We start from the raw sequence: 26,594 nt of genomic DNA, 5'->3' as shown, positions 1-26,594 counted from the left end.
GCTGTTAAGCACTGGGAAATTTGTTGTGGTTAAGAGACAAACTATATTTTGATTTGAAATAAAATTTCCTGGTTCTGATTGTTAAAAAAATTGATATTTCAGACCCATTAGAAATATGATCAGTGGAGATGTAAGGGTTCCTGTTTAAGAGGGTGAAGAGGAGCCACCAGAAGCAATGGTAGGTCAATACATGGCCACAAATATGGGGCTCCACACATGCATTAGGTTGAGTCAGTGGCATAAAATCACTGCAAATGAAGTTGCACATTTAATTTGATAATTATTTAAAACATTAGGAGTGCAATATGAAATGAAGCCTACCCCTAGACCCACACAGTATGAAGCACTTAATGCTTGGCAATGTGCAACCCATGCTAAAGATAAAGAGAAGGATCAGGGTAAAGTCAGTAGAGCAGTGCATAGGTCTGTCGTAGCTAAGTGGGATGCAGAACAACAAAAGTGGCGTGCAGAAATAATCAAGGAAGCAAGGTTGTATCCTGCACTGACAAGTGAGGAACCACAGAAAAAGAAAAGGACAAAAGGAGGGCACAGTAGTTCTAGTGATGGCTTTTTGAATGTGCTGTTGTCAGCTCATCAACCACCTTATAATTTTGGCTCCATCGGAAGTGATGAGTAGCGCTGTCATGGGTGAAAATCCTGAAAGGGTCACCGCTCCTGTAAATCTAAATCAAATCCCTATGAAAGACAAGTCATGGATTTATGCTTCTGTGAATTACTCTGTTCCTAATGCCCCAGAAGCAATAACTGTCACTGTCACTATTGGCCCTGTTGTCCCTTTATATAAATTTGAGTTATCTGGGTGTCCAACCCATGCCTTAACAGTTCCTACTGGAGTAAACACTTCGTCCACTTTCCCTGTGTCCCCGGGTTGGGAAGGGATGGGAAGGATTACTTTTGTTCTGACTAAAGTAACTGCACCGAATGCTGTCCCTGTTCTTCTAGCTTACTAGCACAGGACTCACTCCCATAGAGGAGCCTGTCCGATGCTTCAAAACTCTTGTATGGCCATTTGAATCTCACCTCCATATATTTCAACTAGCAGTCCTAGAGGGGGAGATTAATTTAATAGCCCTGGAACCAAAAATGTTGCTAATTCAATGGAGATAGAAAACTTGGTGAGATTCTTTAGTGGGTCCCTTTGAGGTTGTACAAGTTCCAACTTAAGTAGGGAATCCTAGACCACTGAAATGGAGAACCATATGAATGTGGCTTGGCTAATAATGGAGTTAGATGAGATGATTTTGGGCAACCTTGCTCCTTCTCGCTTGGACTCTTATCAGGAAAATGAACTCATATACATGTGTAAGGAAATCTCACAATGTGCAGGGCAAGCTCATGACAAGCTTTCCGAATTGACCCGAGTGTATGATATATTATCTAATAAAACAAAATCTTTACAGAAGAGTTACTACATGCGTTTTTATGAAGGAGAGTACAAGTATGAGGACATAATGGATGAAATTAAAAATTAAGGAACTGTTTTGCAGTATCCAGAAGTGGAGTGTGTTAGATAAGTGAGATGGTCTAAAAAGAAAGACCAGAAGAAGTTGAAAGTGATATCTACCACAGGGAATGAGGCAACCCACATCCTTCTTCACAAGATGAAGAGAGGGCTTAGAATTTTTCATTAAGAGAAGTGGCCGGTGGAGGTTAACATCCATGTACCTTAGAGTAGGGGTGATTCTGCTGCTTTTGCAAACGATTTAGCTAAATTGAGGGAGAATCTAATATTTGTGTATATTCAGGTTGAATAATTTGTCAACATTTCTCAGGTGTGGTGAGTGGATTTAAATACCCTTTTGATATTGTGGTACCCAGTGATTTGTGGGCAGATGTGAAGTGTTAAAACAATGACAGAAAAGAAGCCTCAAATGAAACCAATGACTGACCATCGTCCGTGATGATGAAAAAGTATCAAAAGGTGATTACGTTTTTTAAGGGGACATTGATTGGGTCAAGATTGACAGCACTACTCAAGAACCTAAAGAAACTGTGAATGCTTTTTATGAGAGATTGTTGCAAGTGTTCAATCTACACAACGGGATGGATAATCCCAAAAACAAAGACATGAAAAGTTTTGTGTCTTGTTTTGTGACCAAATTGGGGCCAATATTAGTTTGAGATTTTGAGGTATCCAAAATAGTGTAGTGATGAATTGGACATGACCCAAAAGTAGTTGAAGGAAATATTCATGTTTGATCAGATGAAGGCAGCACAAATGGGCGTTGAGAATCAGCCATATACAGGAAATGGCAGTGGCATGCACAGTGGTGTGTACCAGCAGGAAGGGACTGTGATGCTGGGTGGGAATGATGTGCCACATGGCAGAGGTCATGGTGACCTTATTGACCTGAGTACCGGGATTGATGTGGCAACATTAAAGAAGTCTAATCCTTGACATTGTTTTAATAGGTTGGGGCATTGTAAGTGAAAATGTCACCTCAACGGCAATGGAGGAGTGCATAAAAACCAAGTCCAAAATTCAGGGTTTGTGCAGACTCAGATTGTGCTGAGACCAAGGATGCAAGGTCCTAATGTGCCACAAGCTCCAGTGATGTAGGTCCCTCAAGCCCAGTCATGTTCCAGATTTTCATCAGAATTATTTCCAACACCAAAATCTATTTCAACAATTTCCAATGTTTCATTCATTTGAGTACTACTGTTCTGACTAGTCACAATGACTGTTCCTGAGAGGGGAGGAAGATTGTGTACTTGGGGCCGTCTTAGAGATCAACCAGAGTGGTTGATTTGTGAGATGTGAGGTAAATGGCCACACAGTGTCATTTCTGATTGGAACTGGTGCTACCCATTCCACTGTTAGAAAAGAGGAAGTTCCAAACCTACCCCCTATTAGGAAACAGAAACCAATCCATAGGATTAGTTTATAAAATAATGAAAAGCCCTGTCACAAAGGAAGTACCCATCAAAATAGAGTCCTTTGAAGAAAGGCACCCGTTCATGTTGTGTGATTCCAGTCCTGTAAACATTTTAGGATGTGACTGGTTGTGCAAATTAAATTGTGCCATTTATTGTACACCAAAATGTTTGGAGTTTCAGACCCAAGATGAGGATATTGATTTCAATTTGGCGTTGGACGATACCCCTTGAAGACCACTGGTGAATTACTACCAGATATTAACGCTTTGGTGAAACCTGAGGTATGGGGCTTTTCAGGAAAGGACATAAGTGTCATAAAAGGAATTGATCCTGCAGTATACATGCTAACCCAAATACTGAGTATCTGAAAAGATATCTTGGATTACCTCTGTGATTGAGGCAAGGATATAACAAGTGATTTTGAAAGAGGTAATGGGGAGTCCATGTACCTTCCCAATATGGACCTTCAGAAACCTAGTAATAAGTATCACGTTGTGCAGGATCTTATAAAGATTAACAATATTGTTTTCCTGTGGTACCGATCACAATTTTGACACTATATCAAATTCCTGAGGCTGAGTGGTTTATTGTGATTGATTTGTGTAAAACCGTGTTTTTGGGTGGTGCCAAGTTCCACAAGAGTAATCAGAGAGCCCCTTGATTATTAACCATATCCTTAAAAAGAATTTGGAGTCCTTCATAATGCCTGTAATTGTGTCCTGGTTCAATATATATTTACAACAACCTGTTAGTGATGTTGGATACTCAGGAAGCCTGTAAACAAGACACAATTGCATTGTGAACCACTTGGCTGAGATTGGATATAAAGTGTCTCAGAGCAAGTTACAATAGTGTCAGCACCTTACAATAAGCAGAATGCAGATTGACTAAATATGAATACTTGCAGCCAAGAATATCACATTGAAGCGGTGTGCTTCATTGAATCCTGATACTTTGTTACCATTGCCTGGTCTGGTCTCAGCTTGGTGCATTGTTTCGTGTCTTCCAGACCATCATACTCTATCTCCCCATGAGACCAGATAATCAAGGTGAGCCCTGGAAAAGTCTGATTTTATACTAATTGTGGATGGCTCTTGCCAAGAGATGATGGGGGAACTCTAAGAGCTGCTTAAGCAGTCGGTACAATTGAGGGGGTAGCCGAAGCATTGTGACTCTGAGGTGTAGGTGGCTGAATTAATTGCTTTTACTAGAGCCTGTTGTGTTTCTGGGCAATTAAAAGTGACTATTTTTACTGATAGTCAGTATGGCTTTGGCATGGTCCATGACTTTGGACAGTTTGGTGACAGAGGGGATACATGACATCATCAGGATCCCCATACATAATGGGATATATGTCATGAAACTGTTGAAAGTTCTGCAGTTGCCTACAGAAATTGCAGTTGTAAGGTGTTCGCCACATAAGAGTGGGGGCACCGTCCTGCACATAAACAATAATTCCCTCAATGCAGGCACCCTTGCACTATGGTGCATGGATGCCTGCGTTGGCGCTAGGCAGCTGGATTTAGCGCCAGCGCTAGGGAAAACGCAGGGGTGTGCCTTATCATTGTAAATACGGCACATCCCTGCATTTTTGGAATGACGGAGCGTAGCATAAGCAATTTTGGCTTAACAACACACTTCGCGAATTCTGTTGTAAATACGCCGCTTGGTGTATTAAATAGTGATCACGCAGACTGTGCTCTATTTCCAAGTGATAAACTTGGAGTAGGAGCTGTTTACCTTACGTTGTATTTCCTTACGCTGGGGTAATTGTATTTATCAGATATGTTTAATACCTCACCCTTTTCGGGGCGACTTCGAATCGAGGCCATAGACATTTTAGGTGATGCAACGTATGCCAGTAGTACATGTTGGTGCAAGCAGATTTTGAGCAGAATTTAATATGGCGCGAGAACGGGGCATAAGCTACATAGCTTCCAATTATGCTGGAGCCCATACATATATTTACAGTTTAAATAGGGTCCGATTTTGAATTAAGCTAATAGATCTATGCTGCCAACCCAGTTAAAGTACAACGCATAATGATAAACAGAAGGGACACTTTCCGCTGAGTCTTTAAAGTAAGAAGTCTCCTTGTAGATAGTTGGTAAATGCGATGGTACTTTCATGAAGGATTTCTGTCCTACTTTATGTAAAATTCAAGATGATGCATTGCTGTCTACTTGTAAGAACCCTTGCTGGGCTCGGGAGGGTGGCAGAGGAGGGACGGCGGGAACAGAATGGTTTGAAGCCACCCTCTGAAATCCCTAGTAATTTCTTTCCTGTGCTTCTGCAATAACTCTTGTGAAATGTTGTTTTCTAATCTTTTTGCGCACCTTGTGTGAAGTGCACTAGATTAGTTCTAATAAAAGCTGGTTCCCTAGTTCATTAAGTTTTAAACGGAAAAAGGCAGGTATTCAGTGATAATGAGCTGCAAATCAAACGTGTTACCTTTATATCAAAAATGTAAACACAAATATGAACCGCCTGATACCACCCCTTTCTTTAGCCTCTTATTATACACACTAGGATGTGGAGTCTGTTGGCTACAAATGCTGTTGAAATGGCGTTCTTAAAAGTAAGACAGCTGATGGAAGTGGAAACAGTTGCTGTGGTTACTGCTATTGTTTTCGGACATTACATAGGGTGTGCAAGATTATCCTAATTCGCTTTTGGACAAATAAGGAAAATATGGCCAAAATTATTGAAAATAACACATAATTATGCAACATGAAAATCCATTTTTTGCGCTACATTTTAGCACAAAATACGTCCTTGTGTCAATTTTTAACACAAGAATGCATTTTGTTCTAAAATCAAATTGTGCAAAAAAGAAAAAGCACCACGAAAACAGCAATTCGAGTTTTGTTGCTCCCATGCTCTGCGGTAACTTTTTACCATAAATGATGCTTTGCCATGATAGCCAGGTAATCCTAAAACTGGGAAACCCCTTGGACCTGACTCCAGCCATTGGATACAGGCAGTATACCACTAGATGCTGCCAGCTCACTTAAAATTCAATCCCATAAAGGCAAAGAGCTACGCCTTTGGTTGGTTATAAAATCACGACCCTGCCAGTACATGGTCTAAGTAGAGCAAACCACCCCAAGCATCTAGAGAGTAGTAAAGGATCTTGGTATGATCAATGATTCCAACGTCTTATTACTCATTCTTACCCTCAAGGTCCTGCACTGTCAACCCTTTGCAAGTAAAACTTAATTCAAATAAATCTCTCTGCATTGACCTATGCGTCAGGTGGAGGAGGAGTGTCGCCCAAAGCATACACAAGGAGATAATGGACGGAGTGCTGAAACTTTTAAGACTCTCACCCCGAGTCGCAGATGTGAGTTGAATCAGTCATCGTATTTTAGCTCAATTCGCTACCCCAGTTTGCACCCAGCTATATGCAAATCAGTCTTGACCCTGTGAGGTATAGAAACAGTCCAGCCCAAACTGCCAGGCCAGGCCCTCCCTGGGCCGGAAATAAGCATCCTGGGACTGGTTTTGGGGTAACACCCCACATCAGCCAGGCTAGCGTGAATCCAGGGCCAAAATGAGCAAGGGACCCACGTCTGGTCATACCCTGCCAACTTAGGGCAAACAAAGCCAACACAAGGAGATGATGGACGGAGTGCTGAAACTTTTCAGAGACTCACCCCCAGTCACAGATCTGGATCGAATTCATCATCGATATGTAGCTGACTTCGCCATCCCAGTTTGGACCCTGCCATATGCCCAACTTAGGGCAAACAAAGCAAACACAAGGAGATAATGGAAGGAGTGCTGAAACTTTTCAGATACTCGCCCCCAGTCGCAGATCTGGGAGGAGTGTCGCCCTCCTTCTTTTAAGCAGCGCACTGCAAAAGGAAACATAAAATGATAATAACTTTGAGTTATTTCCTGTTGCTTTGCAGGCGGGTGGGTAGGCTGGGCTGTTCTGTTCTCGGAGCAGGACAGCCGATGAGTATTTTGCCTACTACTCAGTGCGCAATGACTGTTTGGTCCGCCCTGGTTGAGTGTCAAACCGCAACGCTCAAAACCAATCACAATGCTGCACTGCAGCATAGTGATTGGTCAGCGTAGCCTAAGTGCTCAACCAATCAAAATGCTGCATTGCATTTGTCAGGGCAGCCTTTTCAGTGCTTCCTGTACCTCGGAGAGCAAGTCCAGAGACGCAGGACCAGCCTGGTAAGGTAAGTGTTTCTTTATTATAATAATTTTTTTAATTCCCATTCCCCTATCCCTCATCGCGATAACAATTTAAAAAAAGTTATAATTAAATATTTAATTGATTAATAATTATGTTAATTGTGTCGTATTTATGGGCCTTATTATAAGATTGGCAGTCATCAAGCAAGCTGCTATGTCAGCGCCCCGCTGGCATGGCACCAGACCATGAAGTGTATTCATGGTCTGGCAGGTGGTGCTTTGGTGGTCATATATGACCCTTAGAAAGGCAACTTGTAATATGTTTGGTGGTGCCACAGCGGCACGGGCAGTAAATTGCTGCTTCCGACCGCTGCACCACCGCTGCAGGATCACAGATCCCCGGCGATTGCATCCCTCCAGTGGTGGTTCGACCGCCGCAGTTGTAGTACTGCGAGCAGTCCAGCAGAGAGGGGGTTGTTAGATCGCCACCTTGACTACAATGGTCCTATGGACCACCGTAGTCGTAATAAGGCCCTATATATTTTATCTATATTTTATGTGTGGGCTGCTGGGTTTGTTGGGTTTTAGGGTGGGTAGATAATTAAGTATTAATTAACAATTAAATTATGTAATTGTTTATCAATTATGCAAATTGTGTTATACTTATTTATTTTCATTATATTTTAGGTGTGGGTTGATAGGTTTGTAGAGGTAAGGATGGAAAGTTAACTATGTAATAAATAAGTAAGCATTATTTTTTTATTGAAAACTAATTATTACATTGTTTATAAATTTCATAAATTGGTAAATTGTTGTATACGTTTTTAATTTTTATAAATATTTCATGGTAAGTTATAGTAATTTTAACCTCCCTGAAGTCCAATACTTTGTGCACACTGGAGTGGGAATTATAAATGTATCCCCTTCGAAGTACAACACTTTCCTTACTGTTGCACAGACTGGAATGGGAATAGTAAATGTAACCCTTCCAAAGTCCAACACTTTTCCTACTGTTGTACAATCTGGAGTGGGAAAAGAAAATATTACACCAAGCTTTCTGCACTCTGGCACAGATTGGAGTGGCAATTGTAAATTGTACTTCTCCGTAATCTAATACTTTTCCCACTGTTGCACAGACTGGAGTGGGAATAGTAAATTAAGGTCTGCCAATTTCCTTCCAGATGGAAGGACTGTTGCCATTGACAAGAACCTCAGGTTTGTCACCTTTCGGTTTTAGGCTATTGACAGACATCGAATCCAAGATGTGCTTTAAGCATTAATTAAGTTTACATGAAATGGCTGCTGTGCCTGGCATTAGTAAAATGATGATTTGTGTGTCATCTTCATATGACACCATGGAACACCCATGTGAGGCTATAATCTCTGAGAGTGGAAGGACATAAATTGTTAAAAGCATGGGGCTTAAGGATGAGCCCTGTCATACCTCCTGTTTTAGAGGGTGGGATGCGGAGAAGTAAGTCCCCTCTTTCAGGCCCCTGTTCTTTTACTGTTATGTTTTCCAGCTTTTTCTTTGGTCTGGAGCACAAAGCGCCGGGACACTCCTTTGGAGTAGCCGTTGCGCTATAAAAGTCCCATTTTAACATAACATAACATTAACATAAGTCCCTTACAAACTTGGAAGCTTCTAATATCCAAAAGGAGGCAAACCTTTTTAAGACACACTCAACAATTCTGACCTCTTCCAGTTTTTGAATTAGGATTGATGGGAGACCGTGTCAAAAGCAGCACTTATGTCAAGCAGTATGAGTGATCCTGAGTTACAGCAGTCAAGGGTCTTTTTCAGTTCTTTGGTGACCCTCAGTAGGGCTGTTTCCTTGCTTCTACAGAGCCCGAAACCTGTTTGGGTGGAATGTGAAATTCCATGAGACTCAATGAATGAAAAAATATGCATTTTGACTAATGTCTCCAGAAGTTTACTAACTCTTGCACGAAGAGAGATAGGCCTATGGTTTTTCCCCAAAGTTGGATCCAGAGATTTATTTTAACAAAGGCCTAACAATCTCCTGCTTTCAGGTGTCTGGGATGCAACTGCTCTCTAGTGAGTGGTTAAAAATAATAATTAGCACTGAGAAGATTGCATTTTGACCTTTTGACAGAATGTCTAGAGGGGCAGGAAAAGCGGAGAGCCGGACTTTACTGTTTTTTAAGTTATTTGATGTCTTCTGTGGAGACCAACTGGAGAGAGGATAGCTTTGCTTTTGCTACCTAAATGTGTAGGGGTGTGTCGATCATCCTGTTGGATCCCGGAATCCCTGTCACTACAGAACAAATGATGTTGACCTTCTCCATAAAATCGCTTGCTAGCATATCAAACCGGGACTCCAACGGCAGTGAACCTGAGGATAAACGAGTTAATTTAAAAAAAGAATTAACTATTTTATAAAGCTCCATTGATGAATTAGGGAAATTTTCAATCCTAGCTTTAAGATAGATGATTAGTGCTACTTTTATAGCATACTTATATTTCTTTGTTGCTTTTTTATAGTTAGGTTTGCTAGGTGCATCATAGCTTTTCCCCCACGTTCTTTCCATTCTTTTCCATTCTTTTTTAAATCTACTAGCTCTTCAGAGAACCAGGAAGCAGTTTTGTGGCATCTCATAGAAATAAGCTTGCCCAGTGAGTCCTTTATCCAATGGTTGAAGCTGGTGTTCATTTCAAATATCTCTCCATTGATACCTGGAATAGTGTTCAACAGTGAGTTTTTCAAGTAGGGTTACTTTAAACAGCTATGACTATACCTGGACTGATGAATGAGGGGAATATTTGTTCCTACTTTTGGGAGGTAAAAAGGGACAATATGGTGGTTGGACTGGAAGACAGAGAGCGGAACATCCACTCCCATATTTAGAATGTAGGTAAAAACAGGATTTAAAAGATTACTTGTTATCAGTAGGAGTTAGTACTATTTGAGTGATTTGAATGGCAGTGAGATCATGAATTAGTTTCTTCACACATTCACAATTTTTGTCATCCAAAAAATATGTTTAAATCACCCAGCAGAGAAAAACTAGCTTTCTGTAGGATATGCTCTCACACAAACTCCGGTATAGTCTAGATTAATTGAGCGACTGGTCCTGAGGCACAATAGGCCAATAGGCCCGATAAGGTGAACGTTGGGGATAGTTCATTAATAAGTGAAAGACTCTTGTGTCCCGAGATGTTAATGGGGGAAAAGTTCCCTTTGAATTGATCTTTTGATTATTGCTACTCTGCCTCCTAATTTGTGTTGCCAATCGCTTCTGGCTATAATGCAGCCCTGTGAGAGGGTAACCATTACATATTGCATTGAGTCAATTTTTAACCAGGTTTAGTGAGAAATAGTCCCTCCGGTTGCTTTTCCTCAATGAAGGCATAGAGATTTAATAGAGATTGTCTTACAGCCTACAGACCAGAACGCTGCCTAAGGTCCCTGGGCACGGCAAAGGGGATCGTGCCTAGGGTGCAGAAGGTACCAGCGGGTAGGAGTTCCTTTGGATTCCTTGCGGCCAAAGCGTGGAATAATCTTCTTGTTGACCTAAGGAAATGCCCTTCAGAGACTGTGTTTTCCAGAAAAATTAAGACGTGGTTATTCCGCCTGCCTTCGGATGGCTGGAAATAGGCCTTGGGGAGCTGTCCTTTGGGGGGGGGGGGTTCTTGACTGCAGGGTGGGAGGGTGGTTTGAGGTGCAGCTGCTATGTTCTAACTGGTGTTTTAGCGCAAGGTCACTCCGTTGGAGTAACCATGTGCGCTATAAGCTGAATAAAAATATATTTTTATATATAAAAGTGTAAGGGTATGCCTGAAAGATGACTCTTCTGCACCCCGGCGCTTCTTAAGTAGTGAGGCTGGCTTGAACAACTAGACTACTAGCAAAAACTGGCATCTTTACTTGTCCTAATATTGACTTCTAGCTCTGAACACAGATAGCAAGCTATGTCACACCTTAAATGAGGCAACTCACCCACAGAACCCTATTTTGCAGTCTTGGCAAATTCAACACAATTTATCAGCAATTAACAGTAGTAGTTACAGGTTAAAACAGGGTAAAAATATGTAAAAGGGCAAGTGCAGGCCAGAAAGACAGCGTGTCTACAGCAATAGTAAATCTTACCTCTCGAAGTGTAACGCCTTTCCTGATGTTGCACCGACTGGAGTGGACATAGTAAATTTAACCCCTCCGAAGTCCTCTGCTTTTTCTACTGTAGCACAGATTAGAGTGAGAATAGTAAATTTAACCCCACTGAAGTCTGAAGTCCAATGTTTTCTCTACTGTTGCACTTTTTGGAGTAGTAATAATATATTTACCCATCTGAAGTTCTACAATTTCTCTAATGTTGCATAAACTGGAGTGGGCATAGTATATCCATTATTCCTAGACTCCAATTTACTTCCTGATATTGGTTACAACAATTTTGTGAAATATTTATTAAGAATTTGAATTTTATAGTATTTGTTTATATTTTTATTAGTCTTTACATTTTTATAATATTTTTGTTAATGTGTCTTTTAATGTTTTTACTTTATTTGTTTGGTTATTTTTTTATGTTTTGGAATTGAATTGTTAATATTGTTCTGTTGTGTGTTTATATATATATATATATATATAAAAAGGGGGTCCCAAAACGTGTTTTCCCCATGCAGTTTTCCATAGGGACCGTTAGCCAGGACTACAGCCCGAACGGCTGAACGGAATTACACGAAATTTGGCAGAGAGGTAGAGTTCTGTTCGCAGGCTGTGCTTTTTATTAAATGGTATAAATCCGTTCAGTAGTTTCTGAGAAAATTGCAAGTAAAATCATAGCGATATCTAGAGACGGAGTTCAGCACACATACTGAAATCTGTTCAATTACGAGCGCGAGCTGCATGCTGATTGGCTATGAACTGTCTGTCAACACTCGAAACCAGGAAGTGCTGGCGGCCATCTTGTGCCTTGCTAGAACCGAGACACAAGAAAACAGTAAAACAAATTTGAGAAATAAGGGAAGGGGGTAGGCTAGAGACATTCTGACCCTCTAGGCTTGCTATGGATGTTTAAGCTCTATTTTTTAAAGAAAAATTGCGGCGTACATGTATGGAAATACGTACAATTACGAGCAGGAGCTGCATGCTGATTGGCTGTCAATACTCCAAACCAGGAAGTGTTGGCCGCCATGTTGTTTGTCGGGAGAGGAGAGTCACAAGAAAACAGTAAAACAATTTTGAGAAATAAGGAAACGGGGCAGGGTGGAAAGATTCTGAGTCTATAGTCTTGGTCAGGGGGTGGTACGTGGATCTTTAGGCTCAATTTTTTTTTTTTTTTTTTTTTAAAATGATGGCGGGGTACTCATGCAGTACTTGTACGCGGTGGAAAAGGTGAAAAAAAAGTAGAAGTCCGTTTTATTCATTAGGTCCCGGGGGGGCTCATTTTTCAGCATAATGGGGGCATGTAAGGTGCCCCGAGCACTGGGAAACAGCACTCCTCTGGTTTTATTTTGAAGTATGCCGGGGGCGTTGCAGTCCTACTCCCCGCAGTCTCCGGGAGCGGCACCCCTCGGGTCTTTTTAAAAAAAAATAATGTTTTGAGCTCTCTCTCTCTCTCCCCGTACACTTCGCGGGGAACGCCACTTTTGTGGGGCAGTGATATGTAAAATGACCTTCTAGCTCTGGGTACCTGCATTGTCTGGAGTTTTTTATTAATGTTGGGAGGGTGGGCTTGATAATACGTCTTTGTAAATTCCCATAGAAGCCTATGCTCTGGTGTTAACATGGGCTTCTATGGGAAATAACAAGGCCGAATTATGAAGCTCATTATCGCCTTTTTATCAGCAGTTTCCTGCCAATAAAACGGCAATAATTTTAACACCGGTCCTTGATAATATGCACCTAAGTTTACTGGTCAAAAAAAAGAGCAATGGGCCATATTATCAACAAAAGGCGATACATTATCGTCCCTTTTATTGGCATGAAACTGCAGATAAAGCGGCGATAATGGGCTTGATAATATGCCCTTGTGAATAACCATAGCAGCCTAGGTTAACATCAGAACTTGGGCTGCTATGGGAATTTAGAAGGGCCTATGGTTTTTTTATTAATGTTGGGAGGGTGGGCTTGATATTACGTCCTTGTTAATTGCCATAGAAGCCTATGTTCTGGTGTTAACATAGGCTTCTATGGGAAATAACAAGGCCGTATTATGATGGTAATTATCGCCGTTTGATCGGCAGTTTCTTGCCAATAAAACGGCGATAATTGTAATACCGGTCTTTGATAATATACACCTAAGTTTACTGGTCAAAAAAAGAGCAATAAGTCATATTATCCACAAAAGGCGATACATTATTGTCGTTTTTATCGGCAGGAAACTGCCGATAAAGCGACGATAATGGGCTTGATAATATGCCCTTGTGAATAACCATAGGAGCCCAGGTTAATACCAGAACCTGGGCTGCTATGGGAAGATACAAGGGCCTATTATCAAGCCTATTATCACCGCTTTATTGGCAGTTTCCTGACGATAAAAGAAGCGATAATGTATCGCCTTTTGTTGATAAAATGCTCTTTAATTTCTATGATAGTATGTAAAGCTTTCCTTTTTTTTTGGTGTAGCAGTTGTACTCTCTTCACATGCTCAGCGTCGTTTCGAAGCCAACGTTTTCTTTTTCTTCAAGTTCAACGAGCAAACCTTTCTTTGTATCAGTTAGTAAATCTGTCGCTTTCTTTTCCCAGTTCGAGTGTGTCATCCGCTGCTGTACTTTTGTACAGTATTAATAGTCATATTTTTTATATATTTATTTGAAAGGCAGTGCTGAGGTGCCAAACGTTGATTACGTACTCTGTCCAGCGCCATTTTCGTAGTTTCTCACTATTGTTTTTATTATATCTGTTAGTTAGAAATCAGTAGTTTTCAATCCTAGTCTTGAATATCTTACTATCGTATTTCAACATTATTTTTATTGTGGACCGTCATACCCCTCCCCCACAAAACAAAAGAAGTATGTATTTTTTTTATTCACTTTTATTAAACAATAAATATAAATAAAACTCAATTATAACTATATCAGAACTGGAAAAATAACTTAAACAATGTTATAAACACATTGTGAAATGGATTCCAAAAGGTGTCCAATTGGTAATCTGCAAAAGAAAAAAGAAAATTAGAGTTTAGAATTATGTAGATGTGAGTAAATGAGCTGAAGCATTACGGGGCATAGTATCAAGAACGGCGATAAAATTATCGAAGTTTCAGCGGCAGGAAATGGGCTTGATAATATGCTGTTGTGAATTCCCATAGCAGTCCAGGTTCTGGTGTTAACCTGGGCTACTATGGGAATTCAGAAGGGCATATTATCAAGCCCATTATCGCCGCTTTAGTGGCAGTTTAGCTGCCGCTGAAACGGCGATTATTTTCTCGCCGTTTTTGATACTATGTCCCTACAAGTTTTGGTAACTCCACGGTTTTACTTGTGCAGTGTGACTCCTACATTCCAGTTCTGTTATAGTGCTACGTTCAAGTGGTGTCTATGTGGAAGTGCCTACTGCGTTACTGATGCCAATTATGGCGACTTATTTCTAATGCATTCCTATGAAGGCTTTGTACATCTAGGCCTCTGTGCTTACCGTTGTATTAACTTTGCGGGTAAACATTTCAGGCAGTTGGTGTCACAACTTATTCTGAACAATTCTTCTACACGTCCAAGACAGCAGTGTCTAAGTTTAGGCGAGAAAGAGAAATGATGTCACAGAGAGTGAGAGAGAGAAAGAGAGAGAGAGAAAACAACATTAAAACTGTGTCGCAGAGTCTGGAGTTGAGATTTTTTGTTGAAAAGTGAGATGTAGATTTACTAGCTCCTTGCATCACTTTACCCATGCTAAAAGTGACTCAAAAGTGGCATAATAAGGTTGTGGATCTGTTTGTCAGACTGTTGTAACTTATCTGTTGTCATTGCTCTGAGGTAATTATAGATCAAACCCATTATAGCCACTTTAGCGGCAGTTTGCTGCTGATAAAGTGGCGATAATTTTGTCGCCAAGGCTTGATAATATAGCCCTCTCTCGTTTCACAAATAAAGCTAACACTACAGTTTTACAAGTGCAGTGTACCTGGTACATTTATTTGTTATAGTGCCGCGTTCAAGTGGTGTCTATATGGAAGTGCCTACTGCGTTACTAAAGCCTGTTATGCCTAATTATTTCTAATGTATTCCTATGAAGGATTTGTAGATCTAGGCCTCTGTGCTTACCGTTGTATAAACCTTGCGGCCAAACACATACGGAAGTGGACTTCCTAACTTCACTTCAACAATTCTTCTACACATCCAAGCAGACAGCAGTGTCTAAGTTTAAGAGAGAAAGAGAAATGATGTCACAGAGAGTGAGAGAGAGAAAGAGAGAGAAAACAACATTAAAACTGTGTCGCAGAGTCTGGAGTTGAGATTTTTTATGAAAAGTGAGATGTAGATTTACTAGCTCCTTGCATCACTTTATCCATGTTAAAAGTGACTCAAAAGTGGCGTAATAAGGTTGTGGATCTGTTTGTTAGACTGTTGTAACCTATATGTTGTCACTGCTCGGAGGTAATTATAGATTTTACAGAGAAGGTGCTGTACACTACGCACTCAGGGCCATGATATCAAGCCTGGGCAACAAATTTATTGCCACTTTATCGGCAGGAAAGTGTCGCTAAAGTGGCGATAATGGGTTTGATAATATGCTCTATGGAATTCCAATTGAAGCTCATGTTAGATGTCCTTCACATCTAACATCAGCTTTGATTGAAATTCAATAGAGCATATTATCAAACCGATTATGGCCAATTTAGCGGCAGTTTGCTGCCCATAAAGTGGTGATAATTTTGTTGCCAAGGTTTGATAATATGGCCCTCTCTCCTTTTATAAATAAAAGTTACACTACAGTTTTACGAGTGCAGTGTACCTGGTACATTTATTTGTTATAGTGCCGCGTTCAAGTGGTGTCTATATGGAAGTGCCTGCTGCGTTACTAACGCCCGTTATGCCAAATTATTTCTAATGCATTCCTATGAAGGATTTGTTGATCTAGGCCTTTGTGCTTACCGTTGTATAAACCTTGCGGCCAAACACTTCAGGCAGTTGGATTGACAACTTGATTTCAACAATTCCTCTAAACGTCCAAGCAGACATCAGTGTCTAGTTTAAGAAAGAAAGAGAAATGATGTCACAGAGAGTGAGAGAGAGAAAGAGAGAGAGAGAAAACAAGAATAAAACTATGTCGCAGAGTCTGGAGTTGAGATTTTTTATTGAAAAGTGAGATGTAGATTTACTAGCTCCTTGCATCACTTTACCCATGTTAAAAGTGACTAAAAAGTGGCGTAATAAGGTTGTTGATCTGTTTGTCAGACTGTTGTAACCTATCTGTTGTCACTGCTTGGAGGTAATTATAGATTTTATAGAGAAGGTGCTGTACACTACGCACTCTGGGCCATGATATCAAGCCTGGGCGACAAAATTATCGCCACTTTATCGGCAGGAAAGTGTCCCTAAAGTGGCGATAATGGGTTTGATAATATGCTCTATGGAATTCCAATCAGAGCTCATGTCTGACGTCCTTCATATGTAATGTGAGCTTCGATTGGAATTCCATAGAGCACATTATCAAACCCATTATAGCCACTTTAGCGGCACTTTCCTGCCGATAAAGTGGGATAATTTTGTTGTTCAGGCTTGATAATATGGCCCTCTCTCCTTTCACAAATAAAGCTAACACTACAGTTTTACGAATGCAGTGTACCTGGTATATTTCAGTTGTTATAGTGCCGCGTTCAAGTGGTGTCTATATAGAAGTGCCTACTGCGTTAGTGACGGCCGTTATGGCGACTTATTTCTAATGCATTCCTATGAAGGCTTTGTAGATCTAGGCTCCTGTGCTTACCTTGTATAAACTGTGCGGCCTCCGGACTTAACTATTCGACTTGAACTCTGCTTCTGTACGTCAAAGTATATTCAATAAGTTGCAGAGAATTCCATTGCTGTTGCTCGATAGGCCATGGTTGCTTCTGAACGATGTTTGCTGAACGAAACAAAAGGACATTTTGATTAGTCATCATAAACTGAGTTGCATAACTATCAAAAGTGAATTTTAATATGGGTTCCTAATATTCCGTAGTTAAGACTTTTGCAGCTCCAGCAAACAAATGAAGAACAATAAGGTAATAGAGGACTGGGACTGCCTTGTGACGGAGAAAAAAAAATACTATCATGGACGCCCAATTAATAATAATAGAGGCCTAAGCACATGGCGTAGTACAGAAATACGACACAGAAATTTATGCATGCATAATTTTTTTAAGATTAGAGGTGTATAGGACCTCGTGACTTATAAAGAAATATTTCAATGATGTAAGTACAATTTAAAACCATTGACGGGTAGGAAAGCCATATGAAGGATAATAAAATAGCATTATGCATATACAATTTACAGTGGAGGCTGATGTTGTGACGTCTTCCCTTACTTTTGCTTCTGTCGTCTTTTGTCGTGTCTTGAAAGGCTGCGGTTTTGCTGTGTCTGGGGTGTTTTCGACAGTCTGTCTGTCACCGCAGCAGAGGCAGGCAAAAGAGAGCATGCTCACGTCAGTGCCTGCATTATATGGGAACCGCGGGAGCTGACCAAACCAAGCCCAGGGCCGTCATTGGTAGCGTTTTCAAGGTCTGCAAGAATGATGGCCCTGGGGACATGCTATTGGGTAATGTATTGGTTTGCAGGCTAAATTATAGCAAGCATGCTAGGTGGTGGCATCTGGGTAGTGCGGGCGGGCGTGCACCGTGCATGTGCAAGTATGAGTGTGTGCACTAACAATTAACAACAGAGAGAGATGGGAGCGGTGTTATAATGTACGCAGAGGCAGGCCCAGAATTGGATCTGCAATGAGTCAGCACTTCTAATCATTCTCCTTAGCGCGCCCTGAGCTCTGATTTGTCACTGAAAGGATGATCGCACCATAGTTTGTACTGCTTATCATACTCAGCATGTGCCCGCGCATACGGTACTAATATGCTTTGACGTTGTGCGTCGCATTAAAGCTTCGGTGTGACGTCCTGTACGCCGTTCTGTATGCGAAAGGGGGCAATGTTTCTACCTGGTTTAAAACATGTATGTATTTAATGTACATACTAAGGGCAGACATTTGGGATAGCTATGAATTTTTTTTAATACTTGTAAAAATTATATATTATTTTTAAAAAGAATTACACAAATTGCGGTAGAACATCATGCGAACTCGTATTGAAAGAGCTGCGCAAGCGCATCATAAGCGTACGCAAAGCCATGTGACTTTAAAAGGAGAGATTTGATTGGTTCATAACTTTTCCTATTGCGACTGTTAAAAGTTCTGTCCCATAATAATTATTTGACTTTGACTTTATAAGAAGAAGCATTTATTCTGAGAATCTTATGAAATAGAAGGAAGATCACCATAATAAGAGTAATGGAGTCATCTTCCAGCAGTTCTTCAGAGGGAGATTTTATTCCTGAAGAACGTCCAAAGAAGAGGAAAGAAGCTCTAATTTGGAAGTTTTTCACTTCTTTGCTCGAGCTGCAAGACGGAGGTTGCACGAGAACCCACCTGCTTCTGCACCAAGTACATCAACTGCGGCAGCAGCATTTTCAGCAAGCAGTCCACACCCACATATTGATTCTGACTTTGCTAAAGTTAAAATTCTATGCATTTATTGCGATAAACTTTTGTGTTATGGGGAGCAGTCTATAGACTTGATGAAATGCAGGATGCAGGATCATTGCTGTCCTCAACATTAGTTGTTCTTTTTTTCATTCTTTTGTTCCGCTTGGAATTTGTTGAGAAAACACAAAAAAAATACAAAACAAAAAAAAACTGTTCATTTTAGAACTATCTTCACTGGTCAAAGAAAGAACTATATCTCTATGTTAGTGTGTAAAAGTTTGTCAGAATGAATGTATAGTTCATAAAGGAATGAATGAATATGTTACTAGTGTATGGAGAATGTGAAAGTGCAGAACTATAAGGAACTGCTACATCATAAATCTATAAGGTGTTTATCTATAGTATACTGTAGTATGTCCGAAGCAATTGAATGTATCATATGTACATAAGTATGTTACACGTCTATGTTTCAATTTGCGCTGCTGGTGAAAGTGCCTGGGTGAATTTGTATGTGTTAGGGGCGGATTTACAATCCCCTTGTGCCTCTTTTACACAGCCGTTGCGTCACTTTTGTGACACAGAGGTGGTGCAAAAGATGTGCCATGGTGTGTGCTATTAACAATGTGATGCATCTGGAGGGTGTATTACATTGTAAAGAGCTGCGCCAGAAGAGGCTTTCTTGTGCAGAAGGGGGTGCAGCAAGGCCTCCTAAAAGTGACTCAGTGAAATGTATAACATTTTATTCAGTGACATTTGAGGTTATGCTGCATCAAAACCTTGCACATGCTTGAAGCAGGTGTAAGGATTAATACAGCATTTTGAGCATAGTGCCGCAAGAGAATTGCTGGAGCTGTGTTATACTTGCAACCGACGAGCAATAATTCATTCAAAAATTACTTTGCAATTTAGTTTTGTTATTATTTTATAATAAGAATATGAAATATAATCTAAAAAATAAAATACATACAAATATTTATATTAAAAATATAAGAAATTAGTAAAAAAAGAAAGACATAATTAATACATTTATAAATTATCATTTAGAAAAGCTATGAAATTCACTGAAAAAAACATAGGATTCACACACGTTATAGTTAGGAATTAGCATTCAAAAAACCTTGCAAATTCATTGAAATAACCATAGGTTTCACATGTTATAGTTAGCTGAACATTTCTCTCATACAAAACCTTTGAAATTCTTCCGTTATAGTTAGCTCAGCTAACTATAACTTGCGCGCCCGCAATGCACTGCTGAAAGGTTGGCCAATATACAGACTTCTTTCTCCAAGACATTGTCAAAAATCTTTCCAGCTATGTTCGGGACACCAGTGACTTTTTGCTCAAAATCGCTAACATCGAATGGGAAGACAGTATGTGGTTAATCTCGTTAGACGTTGAAGCGTTATATACAAGTATTGATCATGTACAAGGTCTTACAGCCTGATTCATCAACGGGCCGTTTTGCGAGCCCCTAATAGCGAATCATAGCGATTCGCTATTAAGGACTCGCAAAACGGTAATCATGTAGGAATCGCATAATAAAATGCGATTCCTACTGATTCCTTATTTGCGATTAGCAAATTGCTAATCGAAAAATAAGGAATAACTCGTCATTCATTCCTATGGGCCAAAAGGCCCATAGGAATGAATGGGGAGTATTCCTTATTTGCGATTAGCAATTAGCTAATCGCAAATAAGATTGCGATTTGAAGGGTGCCAGGGGTGTCCACAGGACACCCTGTAGCACCCCTCAAATGAAATTTCACACAGGTGTTGCACACACACATGTCCAAAGGACATGTGTGTGTGTAACATGCAACTCAGAAAAATGCATTTAAATGCATTTTTCTGAGTTTTCGCAATTTACCGCGAGGTCTGACCTCGCGGTAAATTGCGGCAAGAAATTGCGAATTCGCAAATTTAAATTGGATGTTGAGTTGCATTTAAGGAATCTCTAATAGAGATTCCTTAAATGTAATTCCTCGCACATTTGCGACATCGCAATTAGCGATTTTTGCATTTGGGATGCTGAATCCCAAAGGCAAAAATTGCTCTCGCAAAGGGCCGGATTCTCAGAATCCGGCCCCTTGCGAGTGCAATTTAGGTTCATGAATAGGGCGGATTATGCTATCCAGTACTATTTGGCTAAAAAACCTATAGCTTTTTATGAGCATAACAAAGTCATTCTGGGACTCATCAAATGGTGTTTACACAACAATTTTTTCACCTTTGGCAAAGACATTTACAGACAATTAAGAGGAGTGGCGATGGGGGCCTATTTCTCCCCCACCTATGCGTGCTTACACGTTGGCTGGTGGGAGGAGCAGGTCCTCGCCGCATTGCACTCCACCCTGATGACCAATCAGGTTGTTTGTTATCTAAGGTATATAGATGACATATTCATGGTGTGGAAAGGTTCTAAAGATGAGGCACTACTGTTTATTGATAATATGAATAACAATTCCATGAATTTAAAGTTCACTGCACATATTGACCAGTATAGGATGCAGTTCTTGGATGTAGAGATTTATGTGGCCAACTCTAAACTTAACACCACTCTTCATAGAAAATCTACCGCCGGTAACATGACTCTGCATGCGACTAGCATGCACCCCAAACATACCATCATGGGAATACTGTGTGGCGAGATTCTCAGGCTCAAAAGAATCTGTAGTTCCCCCTCTGATTATGAACATTGCCTAAATGAGCTGTTAGTGCGTTTGAAAGATAGGGGTTATTCTGACACCATTCTGAAAAAAGCAGTCGAATACTCTGAACTCAGATCCAGAGAGAGCCTGTTTCCAATATCTCAGTTAGAATCAGTACAAGAAAATATCTCTGTCATCCAAGAAGACGGTCCGCGTATGATCACTGCTTTTAGCAGTGAGGACAGAAAATTAAAAGCCATTCTAAAAAAGAATTGGCCCATTGTCCTTAGTGACCACATTCTGAACACTAAGTTGTCGGCCAACCCTATCATCACTTTTAGACGGGCCAAAAGTATGGGTTCTGCTTTGGACAAAGCAGCCCCTGAATTGAAGTCTAAATATCCCTGGTTGAAACCCTCTAGGGGTTTTTTCAAATGTTCCAGCTGCCGCGCGTGTAGGTTCAGTATTAATACTCTACATTATTCTACTCCATTTGATGCAGAACCTAAAGTGATCACCGGCAATTTCAATTGCAAGACTGACTTTGCCGTATATGTCCTGACGTGTACCTGTGGATTAAGATATGTTGGAAGCACCAAACTGCAGGTACACGTCAGGATTCTACAGCATTTACGCGCCATACTTCACAGTGACCCAGCTTACCCTGTAGCTCGTCACTTTAAAAGAAAACATAATAATGACTTATCCTGTTTAAAATACTTTGTGATTGGAGCCATACCCCCCTTAAGAGAGGTGGGGACAGGGAGTCATTACTAAGGCAGTTGGAAACCAAGATGATTTTAGAACTAGGTACCCGTTGGCCGAATGGATTGAACAATATTGATGAAATGCATCACTTTTTGTGATACGTCTTTCTGATTCAGCAATCCCTTATGCATCAATATCTTTGGACCCGGCAAATTACTTTTTTCTCCCTCTTAGTTAGGTTCCCTATTTCGAGGTTGAGGCTGGGCCCTACATCTGTCCCACACTTACGAATTTCACCCAAGAGATTTGGGATGATCATGGAATATGTGTTGATTGAAATGTGAACGCTTTGACCTACATGTGTGTAACTTTCTCACTCTAGCTCATACAAGGTCATTCTGATTGTGTACTTTTCCTTGACATAGATACTTGTATATAGACATTTATATATTTTTATATGTTTATCTATATACATTTCTATTTTTCTAAAAGTTGTTCTACTTTTGTACTTTGACTGATTCTAGATTTAAATACATGAATTATCATATTTATCATGGTTTTTACTCTTTGTATATATATGCATGTATATATTATATTGTATATATGTATATATATTACTGTATGAGAATTTAGGTGTATTTATTGGGCTTTTATCACTATGTTTTGATACTATTTTATACTATTTATTACAGAGTGATGAATCATGTTCATGAACTAGGCATATTTAAATGTTTCCAGGGACCTGAGAAACTGTTTTATGTCATGAAATTCCTTGTCCCTCGATTTATATTATCGCCAGTAGGTATATATAGTTAGGATAGGCTACCATAGGAAATTCCGAACATTTTATTGGGAATAACTTTGGCGCCGATTGAGGGATCTGCCTGTAATTTTCCTTAAAATGGTCTCGCTGCGCTCCGCTCCTTCCTTGAAAGTTTCGGGGGGATTCGTGAAGTGGGGGCTGAGAAAAAAGGGGGGTCCCAAAACGTGTTTTCCCCATGTTAATTTCCATAGGACGGTCTGACAAGTCTACAGCCCGAACCGCTGTACGGAATTATGCCAAACTTGGCAAATTGTAGGGACTTGTACGGAGATGTGCCTTTGCTATGTTTGGTGAAATTTGCTCCAGTGGTTTTTATGAAAATTAGGTTCAAAAACACATATATATCTATATGAGCTTACGGGTCCGCGCACCGTACGCGTACTGTACGCGTACCGTATGCGTACGTGCGCGTACCCTTTTGTGCGCGAGCATGATCCTGATTGGCTGGCAGTCGACTGTCAACATTCCAAACTGTCCAAACCAGGAAGAGTTGGCCACCATCTTGTTTCTCAGGAGAACTGAGGCACAAGAGAACCCCCTATCCCTTCTCAGGGGGTCCCAAAAGGACCCCAAGGACAAAAAAAACCCCAAAACAATCGCGGGGTGCACACACGGTATGCGTACCGTGTGCGTATCCCGTGATTTCATTAAAAAAAATTGCCCTTGGGGGTCCTTCTGGGACAATCTGAGAAGGGCTAGGGGGTCAGGGGGTCTCTACCCTGCCCCCTTTTTGCGTTTTCCACTCTTATTTTTTGCTCTCTTGTGGCTCAGTTCTACTGAGAAATGAGATGGCTGCTCAGGTGGTACCAGAAGGATATTAACATATAAAAACGTTATTCGCTAATAGAATTTACATTTACAAAACCTTTGAAGTTTTTTGAAAAAAAAAATAAGTTTCACGCCAGATATAGTTAGGAATTAGCACTTAAAAAACCTTGCAAATTTACTGAAAAAACCATAGGTTTCAGGCCATATATAGTTAGGAATTAGCATTTAAAGAACCTTGCAAATTCCCTTAAAAAAACATAGGTTTCAGGCCTTATATAGTTAGGAATTAGCATTTAAAAAACCTTGCAAATTCACTTCAAAAACCATAGGTTTCAGGCCTTACGCGATTTTATTTTTAAAAAATTATAATTTTGCCCTTGGGGGTCCTTCTAGGACAACTTTGGAAGGGTTAGGGGGTCAGGGGGTCTCTACCCTGCCCCCCTTTTCGCGTTTTCCACTCTTGTTTTGTGCTCTCTTGTGCCTCACTTCTCCTGAGAAACAAGATGGCTGCTCAGGTGGTCCCAGAAGGATAATAACATATATAAACGTTATCCGCTAATAGAATTAGCATTTACAAAACCTTTGAAATTTATTGAAAAAAAATATAGGTTTCACGCCTGATATAGTTAGGAATTAGCATTTGAAAAACCTTGCAAATTCACTGAAAAAAACATAGGTTTCAGGCCTTATATAGTTAGGAATTAGCATTTAAAAAACCTTGCAAATTCACTTAAAAAAACGTAGGTTTCAGGCCTTATATAGTTAGGAATTAGCCTTTAAAAAACCTTGCAAATTCACTTAAAAAACCATAGGTTTCAGGCCTTATATAGTTAGGAACTAGCATTTAAAAAACCTTGCAAATTCACTTAAAAAACCATAGGTTTCAGGCCTTATATAGTTAGGAATTAGCATTTAAAAAACCTTTGAAATTCACTGAAAAAACCATAGGTTTCAAGCCTTATATAGTTAGGAATTAGCTTTAAAAAAAACTTTGAAATTCACTCCCAAAAAGTTTTTGGGGTGTTAATGTTTTCTGGACATTTCACTCATACAAAACCATTGAAATTGCTCCTATATAGTTAGTTGGACTAACTATATTTCGCGCACCCACAATGCATTGCTGATGATGTCACATATTAGATCATTCATGACATGGTCAGTGACATCACTGATGACATCATCCACGTGACAATCACATACACCTTTTCATATACTAGTAAAATCTTTCATCACTCAATGTAAAAAACAGAGTATCATATTTGAATCCATTGTCACAGCAATACAAGTATCTAAAAACCCACTCAGTGATTCATAGATGTATGCACACATCTAATCACTTACCTGTAGATTCACTCATACATGCTGTCAATGAACAATTGAACACTTTCAAAAATACTTATACACCTATATCGACATTAAACAACAGCACGCATCCTATTCACATGTGAAGTCATCCTACTCACTTAGGCAAACAATGGATCATACTTACATACTTACTTAACTACACACTTATACAAACACCACTTCATCTATTCCTTTAGATAGTAAGTCATACTTAGTGAATTATAAAATCATTATTACAAGTATATAGTTATCCATACAGTCACTCACACAATTATTGAGTCTTATGGATACTTATTTATATACAACAACTGACACATACACTGCCTTTTATTTTTCTAGTTTGTTGGACATGTACCATTGAGAAATATATTTGCTCATCACCACACCCTTAAAGAGATTAACTCACCCAAACTGTTAGAACATGTAATTTTAACTTCATATATCTACTGAATCAACTATTCACACATCTTTGGACAGTCACACACACCCCAACGAACCACACACACTTTCACTCTTCCATATAAATACTCAGTTATCTAATCAATAACTAATATAGACTTTCACATAGCTAGTAAGCGACTGGAGAACCAGTTTACACATCAACTGACAAAGTGATACAGATATTCGCACAGTTTAGTCCCTATCCACTATATTTAGTGAGACACTATAAATTGGTCAAGTAAACAGTCAATTACACTGCTACTAAATCCTCCTTCCAAATATTTATTTATATATATCCACTCATTCTTCAATGCAAATTGCTATATATATAATGCATATTTAAATAAAGAAGCAAACTAAATTCACTGGATGATGTCATCAGTGATGTCATCAGTGTTGTCATTTGAGATGTCATCAGTGATGTCACTGGCCATGTCATGAATGATCTAATATGTGACATCATCAGCAGTGGATTGCGGGTGCGCAAAATATAGTTAGTCCAACTAACTATATAGGAGCAATTTCAATGGTTTTGTATGAGTGAAATGTCCAGCAAACTATAACACCCCTAAAACTTTTATATATATATAAACAATACTGAGAAGAATAACTGTGTCTGACAGCCGAAGTTCTTATGATGACTTCTTTATTCATACACTTAGTTCTTTCTTAAACAGCCAACATGTGTTTCGCACACTTTGCTCTTCTTCACGGCTTTAAGTGTTTTCTCTCCTGTCCCCTATTCCATTGTGTATCTCTTCCAAGGTGAGTGTCTCTTTATTTCTGTAAACTTCTCTATGAGATGTTATCCATGATGTCACCGTTGATGTCACTGACCATGTCATGAGTGATGCAATATGTGAGGTCATTAGCGGTGCATTGCAAGAGCGTAAGTTATAGTAAGCTTAGGTAACTATAACTGCTGAATTTCTATGGTTTGGTATGTGTGATGTATGAGCCTAATAATAAGTTTTTTAAAATACTATTTAATAACTATAACATCCCTGTAACCTTTGTTTTTTTCAGTGAATTTCTAAGGGTTTTTAAAATTCTATTTCACACCTATAATATCTCTGTAACCTTTGACTTATAGAAGTGCATTTCAAAGGCTTTTTAAATTCTATATATGAACTATAAGTCCCTGTAACCTTTGCTTTTTTGTGTGACTTTCAAAGTTTTCA

This window comes from Lissotriton vulgaris, chromosome 8 (genome assembly GCF_964263255.1).
Source record: "Lissotriton vulgaris chromosome 8, aLisVul1.2, whole genome shotgun sequence".
In the NCBI taxonomy this organism is placed as follows: domain Eukaryota; kingdom Metazoa; phylum Chordata; class Amphibia; order Caudata; family Salamandridae; genus Lissotriton; species Lissotriton vulgaris.
Note: the sequence above shows the minus strand (reverse complement) of the source record.